This window comes from Zingiber officinale, chromosome 9B, assembly GCF_018446385.1.
Source record: "Zingiber officinale cultivar Zhangliang chromosome 9B, Zo_v1.1, whole genome shotgun sequence".
Classification (NCBI taxonomy): domain Eukaryota; kingdom Viridiplantae; phylum Streptophyta; class Magnoliopsida; order Zingiberales; family Zingiberaceae; genus Zingiber; species Zingiber officinale.
In genome coordinates this window covers 109852829-109873428 of record NC_056003.1, presented here as the reverse complement: position 1 = coordinate 109873428, position 20600 = coordinate 109852829, and positions in this window count along the sequence as shown.

Sequence of the window (20600 nt, the reverse complement as noted above, 5' to 3'; positions counted from 1 at the left end):
TAAAGTTGTTAGAAATTTCAAGGGGATAATATTGCAAAGGGATGAGGAAATGAGAGAAATGCGTTGACAACATGACCTTATAATGTGACATCCTCAGTTAGGCTCCGCTCCAAGTCAGATTCCTCCCGGCTCTAGTGATAATGGGGACAATGACGACGATGATGGTGGTGATGGTTCTTCGTGACTTTGTTATGTGTGCTTGTTATTTGTCTTAGAATTAGTATTTTTGAACATTTGTAAACCCTTCATTTTTGTATTTTTGATTAATATTGTTAATTTGTTTCGAACAGGGTTGATGAGGCTAAGGACATGTCAAAGAAAGTAAGTCTTTACATATTAAATTTTGTATTAGTTTATAGAATTTTCTTAAATATAAAATGATATTTTTTTTGTTTGTTTTTTGATGCAAGAAAAGAAGAAGAATGGAAGGAGGTCAAGGAAGTGTTTGCCGAGGAAGATAATGATTTCTTTTTGTATCTCTCCATTGTTTTGAGACTGTTTGTTGACTTGTTGGATGTGAATTTTTAGATTGAAATGTTTGGTGTTTTTGGATCCAATGACTTGCACATATTGATATATTGACTTGTTGGTTTGTTTTCTCATTTTAGATATGGTTTTTTTGATTTGTATGAATTGTAGATTTTGGTTTGGATGTTGAATATGATGTGTTGGAATGTTTATGTATGTATAAACAAGTTTGAATTTTGTATACATGATAAAATATAAAAATGGACATGTTCTGGGCAAAAATTATGCGTTTTGTGATGAATTTGGCATTGAAAATTTTGTGTCACCAACCTATCGTAATCCACCATGTATCATAAATCTACGACGAATCCCATTTTCGTCACAAATTTGACAGAATCCATTTTCATCATGGATTTGAAACGAAAATGGGATTCATCACTAAATCTAGGATGAAAATGTATTCATCTTAGATTTGGTAACGAATCCTTTTCGTTGCAAATTTGCTATGAAAATAGAATTCGTCACCAAATCTGCAACGAAAACATAATTTCGTCGCCAAATCTGGTTTGTGAATTCTGTGAAAAAAAAAATTTTGTCGCAAATTTACAACAAATTTAGTGATAAAAATAAAATTCATCATAGAATTTACAACGAATTTATATGTTTTCATCGCAGAGTTTGGCGACAAGTTATTTGTAATAAAAAATTATTCGTCGCAGAGTTCATCGCAAAATTTTTTGCATAATTTTTTTTTAAAATTCGTTGCAAATAGTTTATTTTTTGTAGTGTCTTGGCCACTAGCGGCCTTGCCCGGCTTGCTTTGTTGCAGGTCTTGTGCTGGTCTTGCTTGGCTGTGGGGAGTCGGTGCTGACCTTGGCTGCGATAGGCGGGCAAGATTTTATTTGTTAATTTGTGGACTGTTATATTTGATTGTAAACTTTATATTATTTTTTGTCTCGGAGAGACTCATTTTTGTTCACTTTTGTTAGGTATATTTATTTACACATGTTATTTTAATAATGATAGTATTAATGTAGGAATGATATATTTTGATAATGATAGCATTAGTGTTGGATTAATATATTTTGATAGTGATAGAATAGTATAGGATTGATATATTTTTCTTTATTATATTTTAATTTCATTTGTATGTGAACTAAGTACGTATTGATCATTAGTGTATTGTCTAGGAGTTTTTATTAATGTAATTTATTGGAAACGGTAAAATGTAGAATGAAAGAAGTTGGATGTGTAATAAAAATTTACATGAATACCATGGTTTAACTGATGAGTTTATCACTGGGTTGAGACAGTTTTTAAATTTTGCATCTAGAAAGTGTCATAATGGTAAATTTTTACCATCTAGTAAAGTTTCAGAGTATCTTTGTAGATTTGGTTTTACTTCAAATTTTGTAACTCTACATCTAGTTTTTTAATCTATTTCAAACTGTATTATTTTTAATTCAAGGAATTAGGAAAAGAGGCCGATTTTATAGATACTTTTGTCCAAGACTTTTTTTTTTAAAAAAAAGATAAAACTTGGAGTTGAGATAAAGCTAGAACTATTAAGGTTTGAGTTAATCTTTAATCTTAATTTATAACTTAGATTTTGTACCTGCTATAATTAAAATTTTAATTTTTCATAGGAGAGATATGATCAACTATCGCTATCACAGAGAAGTTCAGGTGATGGCGATGACAATGCCCTATATGAGTTGTCTGTTACTAATAATTTGGAGTTATGACTAGAGGCGTCTGGGGAAGTCAAAGGGGGGAGGATATTAGATATAGGTTATATGAACAGAACTCATTATGTTCCTCGTAGATCTTTTTCTTCTTCTACCCCACAAACAGTAACTGCATAGATCCATGACTTAATTGAAAAGATTAGTAATTTAAAAGGCATAATACATGAAAGGGATCAGCAAATTCAAGAAATACAACAACAAAACTCATAAAGGGATTAGAGTATAATAGCAATGCACGGACAACAAGAATTTCTTATGCGGTAATTTCGGCAATTTAACTCTAGTCCAAGTTATATTCCTCCTAGTACTAGTAATGATGCCGCCGAGGATGACGACAACGATATTGCATGAATGTTTATAATTAGTATTTTTTTATTTTTTTTTATTTTATTGAGATTGTAAATCCTTCAGTTTTATATTTTTAATTAGTATTGTTATTTTATTTCAAATAGGGTAGGTGAGGCTAAGATTGGAAATCCATGTAAAAATAAGTAAGTCTTTATATATTTATTTTTATGTTAGTTTATAGGATTTTTATTTTGTTAAAAAATGATACATTTTATTTGTTTATTTTCTGATGCAAGTAGCAGAAGAATATTGGAATGAGAATGATCTCTTGAGTATCAGATTATTTTCTATTTTATCTTCCCTGGTTTTGAGACATTGTGCTATAAGATTGTTGGATATTATGTTTGTTGTAACTTGGTTGTATTTATTTTTGTTGTTGTATTATATTATAACTTGGTTACTTGTGAGTCGTATGTTATATTGAAACTTGGTTGATGAAACATATTGTTTGTTGGTTGTATTTAGAGATATGGAACATGTTTGGATATGTTTGTGATGATGAATATTTATATTTATATTATTGTGTTTGTATTCATTTTTGTCGTATTTGAGTGACAATTCAGTTTTGTTGTATTTAGTATAATTTGTATATATGGTAAATACCGAAAACAAAAAAATATTGGTAATTTTTTTTACTTTTGTGATGAATTTTACGATGAAAAATGATTTGATGCAAATCTATCGTAGTATACTATTTTATCGAAATTTTGCAACAAAAATTAAAATTTGTCCCAATCTGCAACGAATTCAAAATTCACTGCAGATCTGCAACGAATTCAAATTCATTACAGATCTGCAACAAATTCAAATTCATTGCAGATCTGCAACGAATTCAAATTCATTGCATATCTACAACAAATTTAGAATTTTTCTTAGATTTGCAATGAAATTCTGAATTTGTTGTAAATTGCGATGAATTTTGATATTCGTTGCAAATTGCAACGAATTCATAATTTCATTGCAAAAATTAGATTTTTGGTTGTAGAAAGGTTTGCGATAAAAACTTTTTTTCATCGCAAAATCAGCGACGAATTTTGCAACAAATAGGATATTCGTTGCTAATTTGTAACAAATTTTTAGTTTTTCGTCCCAAAATTTAGGGACGACTAATTTGTGACAAATTTTTTTTCATCGCAAATTTCGTTACAAATGCATTTGCAACGAATTTTTTTTGAAATTCATTGCAAAATTCGTCCCTAAATGACTAGTTTTTTTTAGTGAGACAATCTCGGCCATGGCCACCAGGGGACGGCTAAGTCCACAAAGGGACCACCCCAGCCGGTGGAGGTCGTCAGCGGCCAAGCCAACCTCAGCCAAGGTCAGCAGGGAGCAGCCAAGGCCGCTGGAGGCCGCCAGCGGACAAGCCAACCCCGACTAAGGCCAGCAGTGGTCGGGCCTGGCTGTTGGCGACCGTTGGAGGAAGGCGAAGGCCCACTGCAGCCGCTGGTGGCCTGAGGCCGCCAGCGGCCGTCTGACTTGAATGAGGCCGACAAAGGCCGCCCCCTGGCGTTTCACTGGATAGAAATCATCGGTGAGATAAAACACTGAAAAAGAGAAGACTTACCAGCAAAAAATCTTCATCGAAGCCGTTGGACAGAAAACGTTGATGCCGCTAAGGAAAGGAGGATAGATCTGAATCTGGACTTTAGGTTTATATACAAGGGTTTAAATAATTTTGTCCCTAACTTCGTTGCAAATTTGCAACGAAATCATTATTTCGTTGCAATTTGCAACGAAATCACTGTTTGCAATTTGCAACGAAATCACTGTTTCGTTGCAATTTGCAACGAAACAATGACTCATTGCTGCAAATTTAAAAAGATTTTTTAAAAAAACAGAGTATATATGTCCGAAGTTGGTTAATTGACATAGAGAACTCTGAATTAGATGAAATCAGTTCCTGTGTGTTTGTCTATTTGCCCTTATTATATAAATGTCCTTAAATAATTTTTTTAGCTAATATATTTTTTTTCAATGATTTTTTGATCACCTATGTGTCTAAAAAATATAATTCGGGTTTAAAAAATCACACATCCAAACACGATTATCTCGAGCAGCCCCTCTGAGGCTTCCTAGGCTCATGTTGAACAGCTGACTATAGAGGTGGCTCAACTGAAGGCTAACCTAGAAAGGAGCTCTGAGTAGCTTAGTACGGAGAGAAGCAACAATGCCAAGCAGGCCTCACAACTTGAGCGGCTCACCAAGCAGGTCAATTCCTTTGAGGCGAAGATCAACTCCACCAACGCCAAGAAGCTTCAAGCCATCAAAGATTTGGATATCAAGAATAAGGAGGCTCAGGTCTTGTCCTAAAATCTCAAGGAGGCAAAAGTCGCTCTTGTGACCGAATAAGCTAGAGCCTATCGGAGGAGCAAGTGGCTACTAAGCTTCAGCTCGACGCCAAGGATGCCGAACTGGCTTCTCTGAAGGCTGAGTTGGAGATGTCCCAAGTGGCCTTCAAAGCTTACCAAGAGGAAGAGACCGGCCGGTTTGAAGTTTTCAAACGTGATTATCTCAGTTTGGACCCATTCAACGACCGGCTCATGGATCGAGAGCTTTGCCTCTTCAACTTTGGCATCGATAGGACCATCCAATAGCTGAAGAATGGCGGCTATCTCCCTCTCACGCTGACCACCAACAAGATCATAAACTGGGAGATCCTCACTGAGTCCCTATCGGATGATACACTTGACTATCTCGACTAGTCGTTTGACTAGACTTTAAGTTGCTACTTGTGCTCTTTCCTGATGTTCTATAAAATTTTTTCTAAGTATCAATGAATACACGCCCATTTGGCGCTTCTCCACTTTTGTTAAATTTTGCAAGATGTCCTTCCATGCATCGCCATTCGACTCCTGTGATGCTGTCTAGCGTTTTAACTAGCTTATACCACTATGTGAAAATTTTCTAAGTATGAATCCTTTCGCTTTCGCTCGTCTATGTAACACAATCACTGAGACATCTGATTGCTCATTTTGGCATATGTCGAATGACCACTCTGCCTTTGTAATTGAAAATGTTATCTGCCAATTGACAGTAGAACCAGTGTTATAGTCGCCGCTCGACTCTCCACTAACTTCATTCTTGAGTTTATAATCGTCGCTTAGCTTTGGTCATCGACTCTTGGGTTTATAGTCGCTGCTTCGCTTTTGGTTCGTCGACTCCTGGGTTTATAGCCGTCGCTCGGCTGTTGATGGCGTAGACTCAAGGATTTATAGTCGTTGCTCGACTATTGAATTCATCGACTCAAGGGGTTATAGTCATCGCTTGATTGTTGATTCATCGACTCAAGGGTTTATAGTCGCCGCTCGACTGTTGATTTCATCGACTCAAGGGTTTATAGTTGCCGTTTGACATTTTGATTGCTTAGACTCTCGGATTTATAGCCGCCGCTCGGTTGTTGATTTCGTCGACTCAAGGGTTTTTAGTCGCTGCTGGACTTTTTGATGGCGTAGACTCTCATATTTATAGCCGCTGCTCAGCTGTTGATTTCGTCGACTCAAGGGTTTATAGTCGCCACTCGACTTTTAATTTCGTCGACTCAAGGGTTTATGGTCGCCGCTCATCTTTTTGTTGGTGTAGACTCTCAGATTTATAGTCGTCATTTGACTGTTGAATTCATCGACTCAAGGGTTTATAGTCGCCACTCGACTTTTAACTTGGTCAAATGGCACAAGAATTTAGGACACTTGGGATTTTTATTCATTATTCCCCTGCACTTATAGGATGTACTTTATACAAGTGTATTTGAATTTAATTACACACCTCTCATCCAGTCCTATAGGGCTGGAGATGGTTTACGCTCCAAGGCTACTCAAGTTTTCTCTTATCTTTATCTTGTAGAAAGTAAGCTCCCGAGCGGAGCTTCTAAATGACTTTGTAGGGTCCTCCCCACAGGACTTCTAATTTCGCGACATCATCGACCGACTTCACTCTTTTCCATACCAAGTCACCAGCCTAGAACAACCTCGGGATTACCCTTCGGTTGTAGCTCTGCTTCATGCGTTGCCTATACGTCATAAGCCAGATGATGACCTTATCCCGTACTTCATCTACCAGGTCGAGCTCCATGAGTATTCGATCAACATTTCCATCATCGTAGAGTTGCATACGGTCGAACTCTACTCCGACTTCCATCGGAACCACTTCTTCACCCCGTACATCAGATGGAACGGGGTTATGCCGGTCTCCTCTGTTGGTGTGGTACGATGAGCCCACAATATGCTGGGGAGTTTATCGGCCTAGCTGGCTCTAGCGTGGTCGAGCTGAGCCTTCAACTCTCTAAGGATTCCCTATTGATGACTTCTTCCTGACCATTACTCTAGGGGTAGGCCACTAACGTGAAAGCCTGTGCAATGACATAGCCCTCACACCACTCCTTGAGCCTTCATCCTACGAACTATCGTTCGTTGTCCGAGATGTTCCGGCAAGGGATGCCGAACCGACACAAGATGTTTTTCCTTATAAATTTGATAACCATATACTCGATTATCTTAGCTAGCGACTCGGTCTCCACCCATTTCGAGAAATAATCAACTGTCACAAGTAGAAATCTTCACTGACCAGTCACCATGGAAAACGGTCCAACGATGTCCATGCCCCACTGGTTGAACAGACAGGACATCGTGGATACTTTCATCTCCTCGATGGGTCGGTGCGAGATGTTATAATACTTTTGACATGAAAAGCAAGTGGCCACCATCCGAGCGGTGCCCTCTTGCAATGTGGGCCAAAAGTATCCCACCAACAGGATCTTTCGGGCCAATGATTTGCCACCCGAATGACTGCCGCAGGAGCCTTGGTGAACCTCTTGCAAGATGTACTCAATGTCCTCTGATCCAACTTACTTGAGCAGCAATCTTGAGAAAGCTCTTTTATATAACTGATCTCCAATCAGAGTGAACCGCTTGACCCTCTTTTTCAACATAAGAGCCTCCTCCTGATCGACTGGTGTGACGCCCGATCAAAGGAACTCTATCAGTGGCATCCTCCAGTCGCTCAAGAAGGTTATTCCATCGTCCTGTCGATGTGCTCCACTAGTGAGACTTGTTCGATCGGCTTATCAACGACAATCGGTGATAACGAACTGGCTAACTTAGCTAGCTCATCAACGACCTAGTTGTCCGACCGGGGGATCTTCTGTATAACCACTTCTTGGAAACTTGCCTTCAACTTCTCGAAAGCTTCGGTATATAACTTGAGCTGGGCGTTACTTATCTCGAACGTACCCAATAGCTGCTAAGCTGCTAGCTGAGAATCCGAGTGGATGAGGACTCTTGTGGCTCCTATATGTTGAGCTGCCGCAAGCTAGCTATCATGGCCTCATATTCGGTTTCATTATTTATAGCCTGATAATCCAGCCGTATAGATAATTACATCCTGTCCTCCCGCAACGATATCAAGAGGATGTCGATTATGCTACCTTACTAAGTGGATGAACTATCTACATATATCTTCCAAGTCGTATTTGGTTCGACATTCTAGACCTCGGTGATAAAATCAACTAAGGCCTGGGTCTTGATCACCGCCCGCGGTTGATATTGTATGTCAAACTCGCTCAGCTCGGTTGCCCATTTGATCAGCCATCCGGACACTTCTGGGTTAAGGAGAACTCTTTCCAGTGAGTTGTTGGTCATCACCACAATCGAATGTGAGAGGAAATACGAACGAAGTCTCGGAGCAACGTATCTAAGCCCAGAATGTTTGATAGACCGTGAAGGCCACCAAAGACACTACTTGCCCAATCAATCAGACTTACAACCTCCTTTGATTAGACTTAAGGGGAAGACTTATATAAAGGAGGCCACCAAACGCGAGTCAAATGCAGAGACATCAATCGATGTGGAAGTCAAAAAGTTCAGGCGGTCAATGGTGGTCAACGGTCCCACCCAAGTTGGCCGAGCGAAATCGACTCCAACTGTCGATCAAGCCCGAAGTGTCCGATCTGTGAAGTGGCTAAGAGCACTATGACAAGAACATCATACGCTTATTATAGATCGAAGGAACACTAAGGCAACCGGAGTGCTTGTCTGGTCAAGCGGAGACAATCTATTGAACCAAGTCACTGCGGAAAAAAGCAACAAAGGTCAATCGAGAGGAGGAGTCTCGATCGAGAGGCTACCCTGCTCGGCCGAATAATGGGATCATTTCCGTATATCTTAATATCCCTTTGGGAGGTAATACCGCTGACAACTAGGTATGGTCAATAGATCGTACGACGGAAGCTTCTACTGTCTTGTCAGAGATTTACATGCCCTATTAAGGTATGGTACCAGAGACACTTTTTTGACATGCCCTTTCATAGGATGGTTGGGGAGGTGTGCCCTCATCTTGAGGAGCATGCACATCTCCCACTGGGAGACTAAATAAGGGGAGTCCATGCATCGACGGAGGTACGCGTTATTCACTATTCATGCTTGTGCTTACTGTTGCTCCGCTTTCTTCTACTGTGCCCATTCGGGATGCATGGAAAGGAAAAGCACCAAGAAATGATAATTTACCCGAACTGATCAACCGACAAGTCTCTCAAGGGATTCTAGATGATCCTTTATCGTGACCCTATACCCCATTGACGATTAGGGAATACAATGGGACAACTGATCTAGAGGATCATCTGATTAGATTCGACAACACAACCACACTCCATCAGTACATCGATGGAGTGAAATGACGAGTCTTTCTCACCACCCTCTCCGGATCGACGCAATGATAGTTTAAACGATTGCTGATCGGATCAATTCACGGCTTCAAAGACTTTCGAGTGACGTTCTTGCACCACTTCGCTAGCAGTCGCCGCTACCAGAAGACAAGTGTTAATCTATTCGCTGTGAAGTAGGGGCCTAAGGAGACATTAAGAGCATATATCAAGTAGTTCAACAGGTGGGCATGGATATTCCATCGGTCTCCTCGGAGATATTGGTAAGTGTCTTCTCCCAGGGGCTTATCGAAGGGGAATTCTTCCGATCACTCATTCGGAGGTCGCCAAAAGGCTTTAACTACTTGCTCAAGCATGCCACCGAATACATAAATGTGAAGGAAGCCCAAGCGGTGCGAAGGAAGAAAAGTGCATGCCGAGCATACTACTCCTCCAGAATGGCGGCTGACGACCAATCTGTTAGGATGTATACTAAAAGTCTAGCTTTTGGTATAAACATTTATCTAGAAATAAGAATCACATTGGTCAAATGTCTACATTTATGATAAATGTAGTTGCTCAATTAATTTATATTGAAGATAACATGGTGTGTGGTGTCATACACAAAAGATCATGTTATTGGTTCCTTATAAATTATAAACAGTAGCTCACGACCAAGATGGAAAGGAACAAACCATTGGAAGGTCGTAGTGTAATTAGGTATTAGTTTATCTTAACTATATAATTACACTAGTACACTTAGAGTGTATTGAGTAGGACCATTTGAGTTCATTCCTTTTATACTGACTTTATAAAGGAACAAAGACCTCAGTTATTATGGAAGTGTGTGCTCTTAATCCTAATATAATAACAAGCACATATATTTAATATTTATTTCTTTAATTTATCAATGGGTGAGATTTAGTTCGATGAATCAATAAGCCCGATAAGTTGGAAAATGATATCACTTATAGTGTGTGTTGTTGATTATAGAAGGAAACTGTGTCCTAGAGATACTAGGTTGAGAATGTCCCCAAGAGGAGCTCAAAAGGATTGTCATGTTAAACCCTGCAGGTGGACTTAGTCCGACATGACAATGAAGTTGAGTGGTACTACTCTTGGAGCTAGATATTAATTAAGTGAGTTGTCAGTAACTTACTTAATTAGTGGACATTTGTTATCTTAAACACAGGGAGACTAACACACTCATAATAAGAAGGAGCCCAAAAATGTAATTTGGGATTGGTGCGGTAGTTCAATAATAATTCTCTAGTGGAATGAATTATTATTGATAAAATTAAGTTGTGTGTTCGGGGCGAACACGGGATGCTTAATTTTATCGGGAGACCAAAACCAATTCCTCCTCTCGGTCCCTATCGTAGCCTCTTAATTATAGAGTACTATACCCACCTATACCCACCTTCTTACCCATCCTATAAGGGGCCGGCCAAGCTAGCTTGGAGACCAAGCTAGGGCCGGCCATGTTTTGGTTCATGGGTGAATTCATGTGGTCGACCCTAGCTTGAACTCAAGCTTAGGTGGCCAGCCCTATTAAAATAAAAAGGAATTTTATTTTTAAAAATTTTTCTTATGTGGATAACATGATTTAAAAGAGAGTTTAAAAATTTAAATCTTTCCTTTTATAAGATTCTACAAAAGATTAAAAGAAGAGTTAAATCTCTTTCCTTATTTGTAGATTAAAAGGTTGATTTTAATTTTGGTAAAAACTTTCCTTTTAATCATGTTCATGATTTAAAAGAGAGTTTAAAAATTAAAAATCTCTTTTATAAAGCTTCTACAAAGATTAAGAAAAGATTAGATATCTTTCCTTATTTGTAGATTGGAAGAGATTTTAATTTTTAAAGATAACTTTCTTTTTATCCACATGTTTAAAAGAAATATTTTAATTTATAAAATTTCCTTTTTATTGACCATCATGAAGGGAAAAATTATTAGAGAAATTTTTTATAAAATTTCCGGAAACAAATTAGGAAAGTTTTAATTCTTGATTGAATTAAATTTCCTTTGCTTGGTTTAAAGTGACCGGCCACATTGTTGATGAGAAAAAATTATTTTTAATTAAATAAATTTTCCTTATCAATGGTAAAAGAATTAAGGAAATTTTTATTTAAATTTCCTTATTTGCCAAGGCCAAGGATTATAAAAGAGAAGGTAGAGGTGCCTTCATGGCGAACAACTCTATTATTTTTCCTCTCTCTTTTTCTTCCTTGGTGTGGCCGGTCATCCTCTCCTCCTTTCTTCTCTTTGATGGCCGAACCTCATCCTTCTTGTGGAGACTCATATGGTGGCCGGATCAAGTTTAGAGAAGAAGAAGAAGAAGGAGAGAAAGAAAGCTTTGTTTCTAGCATCCCTTGGAGCATGGTGGTGGTGGCCGAACCTCTTCATCCTAGAAGAAGTTTTGATGGCCGAAACTTGCAAGGAAGAAGAAGGTGCTTGGTGGTTCTCATCTCGGAAGATCGTTGCCCACACAACGTCCGAGGTTAGAAGAGGAATACGATAGAAGATCAAGAGGTCTTTCTAAAAGGTATAACTAGTATTTTTCCTTTCCGCATCATACTAGTTATTTTTGGAAATAATACCAAATACAAGAGGCATACGATTTTAGTGTTTCGAATTTATTTTCGATATAGTGTTTTTTTGTTTTTCTTTTCCTTGTGATTTGATTGTTCTTTTTGGTTGACCTAAAGTTATTTTAGGAAATTAAATATTAGCTTTCCATAAAAGGTTTTGTCTAGTCGGTGGTGGTTGCTCCTATATCCAAGAAGGTCATGTGCCTCGCCACGTCAGTACTGGGAACCAATTATGGAAATTAATATTTAATGGAATTAATAACTTAAGGTGATTTGGATCGAACGTGTTAAGTTCTGCAGGAGATCCAAGTCAAAACCTAAAAGAACAAATAGATTAAGTTTTGGATCAAACGTGTTAAGTTCCGCAGGCGATCCAAAATTTAATTTAAAAGAACACATGGTAGCTAGGAAAAGGTTCAGACCTTTGTACAAAATTTTTGTACGGTGGAACCTCTAGGCTTTCCGAGTAGCAACCAACACAATCATCAACCACCAAAAGGCCCCCGATCGAGAGTAGTACAGCCGCACCAAGAGCCAAGAACACATGCCATGTAGCATGTAGCAGTAGGTCGACCCAAAGCTACAAAAGGCAAGACTTGGGCGCCGTTGTTTTGCTCGTTCCATCAATCAATGACGCACAACACTTGGGATTGCTATAACTTGAGGTTGATTTCCAGCCGACCGGCTCCTCCAGGATACCGTCGTCGCTCACCAATTCCCGATCGACGACATCGACGCCAGTCAGATGGATATAGAGAAGAAGAGAGAACGACGGGCGAGTAGCGCCATCGCCAGCCTTAGCGAAGGTTAAATGGAAGTCCCGCCCGAGCTTCGGCTGAGCGGACCAAATCCTCAACTCGGGAGGAGGAAAATCGAAGCAACGCCGCTCGAGGCAAAATTGAAATGATCACCGGGGGGCTGACTAGTGGTGATTCCAACCGAGTAAGGAAGTAGCACGCTCGGCAATTAGAGATACATGCTATGGGATGCAGCAACGAGAAGGTCGAGAGACCAGAGATCAGTTTTGGCCCTCGGAAGCTTGAGGAAGTGGAAATCCCTCACAATAATGCCTTGATCATTTGAGGGGTAATAGCTAACTAAACTATTTATTGAACTTTTGTTGATACAGGTAGCTCGGTGAATATCATCTTCAAGAAAGCGTTCGACCAACTACAAATCGACCGAGGCGAACTACAACCCATGACGACCCCACTTTATGGGTTCACAGGCAACGAAGTATTGTCGATCGGCCAGGCTCGACTGACTATATCACTATGAGAGGAGTCTCTCAAGAGGACCAGGACTATAACTTTTATTGTGGTGGACGTGTCGTCCACCTACAACGTCATATTGGGTCGATTGGCGCTGAATGAGTTTCGAGCAGTGTGTCTACCTTCTGCCAAAAAATAAAGTTCCTGATAGACAATGAGGTAGGCGAAGTCAAGGGCGACTAGTTGGCCGCTTAGCAATGCTACGCCGAGATGGTCAAAACAAAAGTGAAGGCTGCGTGGAAGATTCAATGTTTGGAGGTGAACACCATTATGGAAGAACCTCCCGCGCTAGTCTATAAGGAAAAGGAGGAGCTTCAGATCCATCCTATCCGATTAGAAGTCACTACATTTGTCACAGCCGAAACCATGATGTGTTTGCCTGGTCGACACACGTGCTCCCGGACATCTCGCCAAGCATGGCTCAACACAAGCTTCACGTCCAACCGGACGCTTGATCGGTGAAACAGAGGAAGAGGAACTTCAGCTCAGAGCATAATTAGATTATCCGAGTGGAGATAGAAAAATTACTAGAGGCTGGTTATATCCGCGAGGTATAATTTCCAAGCTGGTTGGCCAATGTCATGCTGGTCTCCAAGTCAGGCAACAAGTGGCGAGTCTGCATCAACTTTCGCGATCTAAACAAAGCCTACCCGAATGACTTCTATCCCCTACTCTGATAGATCAAATGGTGGACTCCATAGCTGGTTGTGAGCTAATCTTCATGCTCAACGCATATCAATGTTACCACCAAATACTGCTCTCGTATGAAGATCAAGAGAGGTCAGCTTCATTACAACCGACGAGACCTACTACTACAACGTCATGTCGTTCAGACTGAAGAACACTGGGGACCCCCTTCCTGCCCCAGCATTGACGTTTTTTATGTTGCAGAGTGGAGCGAAGTCTACATGCGATCAACCCAGAAGCCACATCCCTACCTAGCCTTCTTCATGATTTTCGGACAAAATCAAAAGTTAAAGAAATTCAATATGTATGTGTAAGTATATTTACAAAAAGAAAAGAAGAATTGAGTTTAGACTAACTCTAAATGACAATCGATAAGTATTACGCCAATCCCCAACAACGGTACCAAAAACTTATTATAAAGTTGCAAGTACATGGCTACGCCATCAGTAATAAAAAAAATATTGATACCATAGGGATTGGGAATACCTAAAGACTTGAACTTCGAATTAGCTAAACTAACAAATCTTGGAAAAGGGTTTCTTGCATAAAAGTAAAGAACACAAACAAGAAAAGTAAACTAGAGATAAGAAGATTGAGGAAGTCTTGCTTAGTAAAAGGTTCTAGGGGTTTTGGTTTCAAAATGAAGGAACTTAATATACTTGGGCTCTTCCATTCCTATCATCAACTCTCATATGTGTTAGAAGTCTAACCAATGTAACAACACTAATTTGCGGCTATTTGTTAGAGTGTTATCCCTATTGTCATCCAATGCATCTAAATGAAGATGATAGTCTAAGAAGTTCGGTTAAGAGGGAATCCCTGTCATTAGGATTCCTCGGACATACATTCCTAGGTCACTTACATCATTTATGTGCACAAGATTAGGGAAAACCTATTAAGAGCAGTTAAGATCTCCCTTGTGAGAGAATTGCCTCTCTTAATCTAAATCAATCTTTGATGTCCGGTTAAGAGGAAATTATTGTCACCAAGACCCTCAGTCATACAATCTAGAGATCAATGCATGCAAAGATAACAATCCACACACATCCATCAAATTTAGGAAATAAATACAAAACCACACATACACATTAGATGTAACAAAAACAAGAATGAAAGCATCATTTGAATAGGGCATTGACATAATCCAAGAGTTTTACATCAAATCCACATTCACATATACTCCCTAGTCCCTAGAACAAAAGATCTACTTCATAACAAGAGGAAAATTGATTCCAAAGATAAAGTGCACTAACCACCACATCCAAATTAAGAAAGTAAGGAAAAGGAAACTTAGCGAGTGTCAATGAGTAATCTTGAGATCAATTCTTGCTAATAGAGAGATAGAGAACAGGAATCCTACCTCGGATCGTTGAGTTGAAGCCTTCTGGATGTAAGGTTCAGAACTTTGAATCGTCCTCGCCAAAGGGGAAAACTTCCTCCCCCAATTCGGGGAAGAAATCCCTCTTTACTGGCACGACCTAGGCCATAAGTCATGCCATGGTTGTGCCCCTTGGGAACGACCAAAGCCTGTTGACTGCTGGAACTGGCGTACGGTCGTGTGTAATCCACACGGCCTGAGTAGAGTTGGTCCCTATAGATAAGACATGGTCATGCCAAAAGGCACGACCTCGATCTGGTTGAGCTCTGGAGGAACTATACGGTTGTGTAGATCTACACAGCCTGAAGTTGTTGGCTGCAGGAAATGTCACACGACCATGCCTGGGGGCACGAGCGTGTTCTAGTTGCATTCGGTTGAAGTGGCACGGTCGTGCCAAGAGGCATGCCCCTGATCTGCTATTTTCTCCACATGCTCCTCCCTAGGACATTTCCGCTCAAGCATTCCTATCATCATAAAACGTACGAGAGCATATCTCCAAACTAAAAGAGTAAATATGCTAAAATAATGATAGAAGGAGTGCAAAAACGTAGAACATACTCAAAATAAAAGCATAGATGTGCGATAAAGAATGCATAAACATGTATGTAAACTAGGCATGCCATAAATATAAAAGGAAAAACTTTAACTTGAACTTGAATCAAGGTTCCTCACCATCTACTCAATGTCACAGAATCAACTTGATGATCAAGAAAAAGAAATTGTAATAGGGCTTATCCTCCGTAGGAGTTCAAGAGACGACCAATTCCTCTTTTGAAAAAAAAATGATTAATCAGGCTAGGTAACGCCGAGCCTAGGGTGACCGGCCCGCCCCCACGGAAGTTTTCCACCGACCACCAGGGTAAATCAGGAAGTGCTCGTAGCAGGCTACCCAGGCCAATTCCTCTTTTCGATGGCATGAAAGATGAATCAATGTCTTAACTCTACATAAACCACAATCCTATTTATAATTTTATATTTGTGTATGTGATCGGTCCAACAATAATAACAGAAACAAATAAAATACACATCTTTTAAATCAGTTCATAATTACACCATTAATTAGATCACTTTATTGGGTGGCTAATTCCTTATGATAAATTTGTGTATTATGATCTTAGCATATGACCAAATAAATAAAATCCAACAATTATTTATGTTCATTTAATAAACAAAAGGTCAATTAAATAGATAGATTTGAAAAACTTATTAAATTAAATGAACAAATTTGAACACATATTTTTCTTATCAATGCTCATGCAAAAAATTATGAAATACTTGTGGACAATATTATTGAATAATATTTATGAACAATAGTTACTTATTGATATGGATATAGTTTGTAGGGACCTAGCAGGAATTAGAAAGAAAGAGGGGGGATTCCGCCACCGCCGCCAAGAGCACCGGAGCCGTCTCACCCAAAGACGAGGACGCCACTACCGCCTCCCTCTTCTTCGCTAGCTACGTCGCATCTCCTCCCTCTTCTCCTTTGCTCTCTCTCGACGACAATCCCAACGAGCCGCCATGAGGGAACGCACGGCGTAGTCGCCACCTCCTCCCTCCTTCACGTTGATGCCTCACACCGCACGGACGCACGTCGCCTCCCTCATTTCTCCAGCAGCCTTCGCTCCTTGAGCTCTCTGTTACGTTGATGGTCACTCTCCAGCGATACCCCTCTCCAATTATTGTCGGCACAGTGCTACCGCAGTAGCCTCCTCCACCATGAGTAGTCGACTCGAGCCGCTGCCTTCTCTTTACGTGAATAGGCCGATAAGCTCCTCCCCTCACGCTGTCAGCATCGCAAGCAGCTACAGCCAGCGAGCAAGACATCTTCTCCCCCTCCACATGCCGCAACCCTAACCGTCAGAGTCGCCTCCAACACTACAGTCCGTTGCCACAGCTGCTCTTCCCCTTTTTCGCATGCCTCCTCCATCCCTTCTCCATGCCGCTCGTCGCCGCCCACGTCTTCCTCGACGCCCACATTAGCAAGCCACACGCCACCCTTGGCCCCGCCTCCCTTTCCCTCCTTTACGGCACCCTGCTCTCCGTTGACCATAGCCGACAGGCACTGTCCTCAGGGGTTGTCGGCCTCGCACCACCTTATTGTCGGTGCCTTGTCGCCAGCCAAACATGCCAGCGTAAGATCAGCCCCTAGCCGCATCCGGTTCCCATCATTGCAGACTGCCTCTGAGCCGTAGCCGTAGCCGTCCCCCATCATTGCAGACGTCCCCCATCATCGTAGTCGTCATACATGCCTTCGAGCCACCATTGTGTTCCGGCCATTGAACCACTATTTCGTTCTTTCTGTGTCGCTGTTGTGTTCTGGCCTTTGAGTCAATAGTGTATCTCAGCCTATGTGCCGCTGTCACATCCCGGCCTATGTGTCGATATCATATCCTGACCTACGTGCTGATGTCCTATCCTGGCCTGTGTGTCGATGTCCTATTCCGGCCTACGTGCTATAGCCATATCTCGGCCAGTGTGTCATCTTCCGGATCCAAGTCACGCTCGACTAGGCGTCATCAGATCTAGCTCTCCAGCCTATTCAGAGTCATCTACCCTTCCAGGTCACGGCAACGTGAGTAGCATCCCGATCAACTCACCGATCCACCAAAGGGTGCCCCTTGGGCCAAGGTACTTTACCGTACTTATTATCCATTCATTTTATTATTCTAGTATTAGTATGTTATTTATATATTCGTTGGATCTATCTCGAGTATTGGGGTACCAGGGACCGGGACAACCCAGTCGCTAGCTGCAGGTAGTGCTGACCAGGGGACTTCTGACGACTTGGTCAACATAGAAGTCATCTCAGTATGCTCCCTCCCGGGCCATAGAGATTCAGTTAACATCCCATCCACCTCATCTAACGATCTCAGTTTCCGAGCAGGATCACGTATTATGTTTATCAATAAAGTTCTTATCAAATTTACAAATAAGTAAATAAACTATCAAAATAAACAAAAACAACCATGTAATATCAAATTCACTACCAATTAAATATAAAATATAAAAATTTAAAAGAACTCGATAACATTTAAAGAAACTAAGGTGAACCTAAGTTTCGAACTAAAATCAAGCTGGTAAGAAAGAAGTCAAACTAAAGTTGAATAATTATATTCACAGCTTACTTCATTTTACACTTGACTTACTTAATTCGATCACTTTATCAAATAAATTTTTATAATTAAAAATAATTATGCTCATCCTAATCATCTCTATAATTTATCCTAAATTATATGAAAAAAAATAAATTATAAAAAATAATATAAATTAAACTTAACTCAATTGGGATCATTTACCGCTTGGTTTGCTCAGATGCAACGATGGCATAGTTGGTAGCTCCTTTGCCACCTCGTAGCACAGAGACATCTTCGTTGGCTCTCCAAGAGTGAAGGGATTATCATTTTTTCAGTATGGGTTAATGTTACATTTGGGGTAGGGTGTAATTTATCTTATAATATAATCAGGATTATATTATAAAATTGATTATTTGTTTGATTTAACTTTAAATTTATAATGTAATGTAATTTCGATTACAAAAGATAGTGAAATTTTGTAATCTGAATTACAAAAAAAATACTATGTAATCCGATTATATTATGAGGTCGCTGTTTAACCAAAATTTGAATACCGAATATATCCCTAGTCAGTCGTCATCCGCTGACCGCCCGCCGACAGCCGGAGGAGTGCCCGCCGCCCGCCACTCCTCCGGCTGCCGGCCGCCGGCCGCCAGCCGCTGGTCACCGCCGGTCACCGCTGCCGGTCACCGTCGTCGCTGGTCCCTGACCGTCGCAAGCTCCGACAGAGGTGCGGTGACCGTCAGTAGAAGTCGCAGGATATTTTTATCATTTTATAATAAAACGAATTACATTCCTTATAAAAAATAATGGATACCAAACAAAAATATATAATCATCCTTGTAATCAAATATTACATATATTATATTACTAAATATAGTAATATAATCATTACATTATAAATTTTATTACAAACTCGATTACATTACTTCCAATCAAATAATAATCTTTGACCGACTTGCAAAATTTAATAGCCCACATGATTAGCATGAGTAAATCTTGCGTCTGGAACAGTTAGTCTGAGACATGAGGAAGGACTCCGCGCGTGATTAAGACCCATAATCCTAACTTTTAGAAATAAAATTTATTAGATTTCCATCCTCAAACCATGCAAATCGTATAGTGCATACTTCTCTTTTAAGCAACACCCGGAAATTAACGCTAGTGATATTTTACTACCACATTTTTTTGTCCTTTTTCTCTGCTTTTATTGAAACTCCATAAATGTCCATTGACTGCAGCCATAGCGATGACTATCTTTGAATATGTGATATGATTCGAGAGAAGCAAAAAAAAATCTCCTAGCCATGTTTTTTATACCAGCAAAGTTGCATATCCCATGCATGAATCAGAATAAACAATGCCCTAACAGGATTTGTTCGGTGAGCCAACTCTACTTCGCAGCACTTTCCTCAATTCAATTCAAGCTACATTTTCCAAATTGTTTAATTAATAGCTCATCTATGATGAAGTGTACACAAAACCAAATTAAACAAAGGCCAAGTGTAATCTCCTAGCTAGAGTGATAATGGGGATATATATATATATATAAAACCTTGAATGATTCATCCTATCCTATAAAAGTTTTCCATCAATTGTCAAAGTAAATTAAGAAGTGCTCACGATGAACAATCCAAAAGCCTAACATCTCATAATTATACGTCTCATTTGGAGAAAAAAATTCTATAAATATGCAGTAGTTAGAGATCGAACTTCTGATGTCTAAGTGATAATTTGATGCGTTTCTGTTACACTGTAACCCCTGAGCAATATTATACCTTATTAAAAAAAGTAGATCCGCTACCTTAGCGGCCCCCCTAGTGTCGGCCCCACGGATATGGAGGGAGGTTCATGCAGGTGCACAGGTTATAGGCGCATGGCGGGGTAAACCTCAGGTCGTCAGTTCCTGAAAATCGACCCCTGACCATTACGCCAGAGATACCATGCGTCCATCGTCTGCGCTACACCCTGGGGGCAATATTATACCTTACTAGAAGTTTCCACTCGTTGTTATAATATATATCAGTTAATGCAAAATTATTTTTGATACAAATGTAGGATGCGCTTTTATTTTTACCCAAACTTATATAAAGAAGGCATTTTGCACAATTAATTTGATAGTTCTAATATTAATCATAAAGCATATCTTCATTGTTATGTGTCTTTTAATTTGTCTTCATTTAGTTACAATGGCTGTCCTACTTAGTTATCACATATGTATTTATCTAGTTACAGAAGATATCTTTATTTTAACAAAAGAAACATAAACATAGTAAAACTGTTTTTGTTTAGTTATGGTATATAGGTGTAGCTATATAACATGTGTTTGTTTAGTTATTGTATTTGTCTTTTTTTGTTTTTTTTTAATTGGAAGGCATGTTTCTTTTATTAGCAATATTAG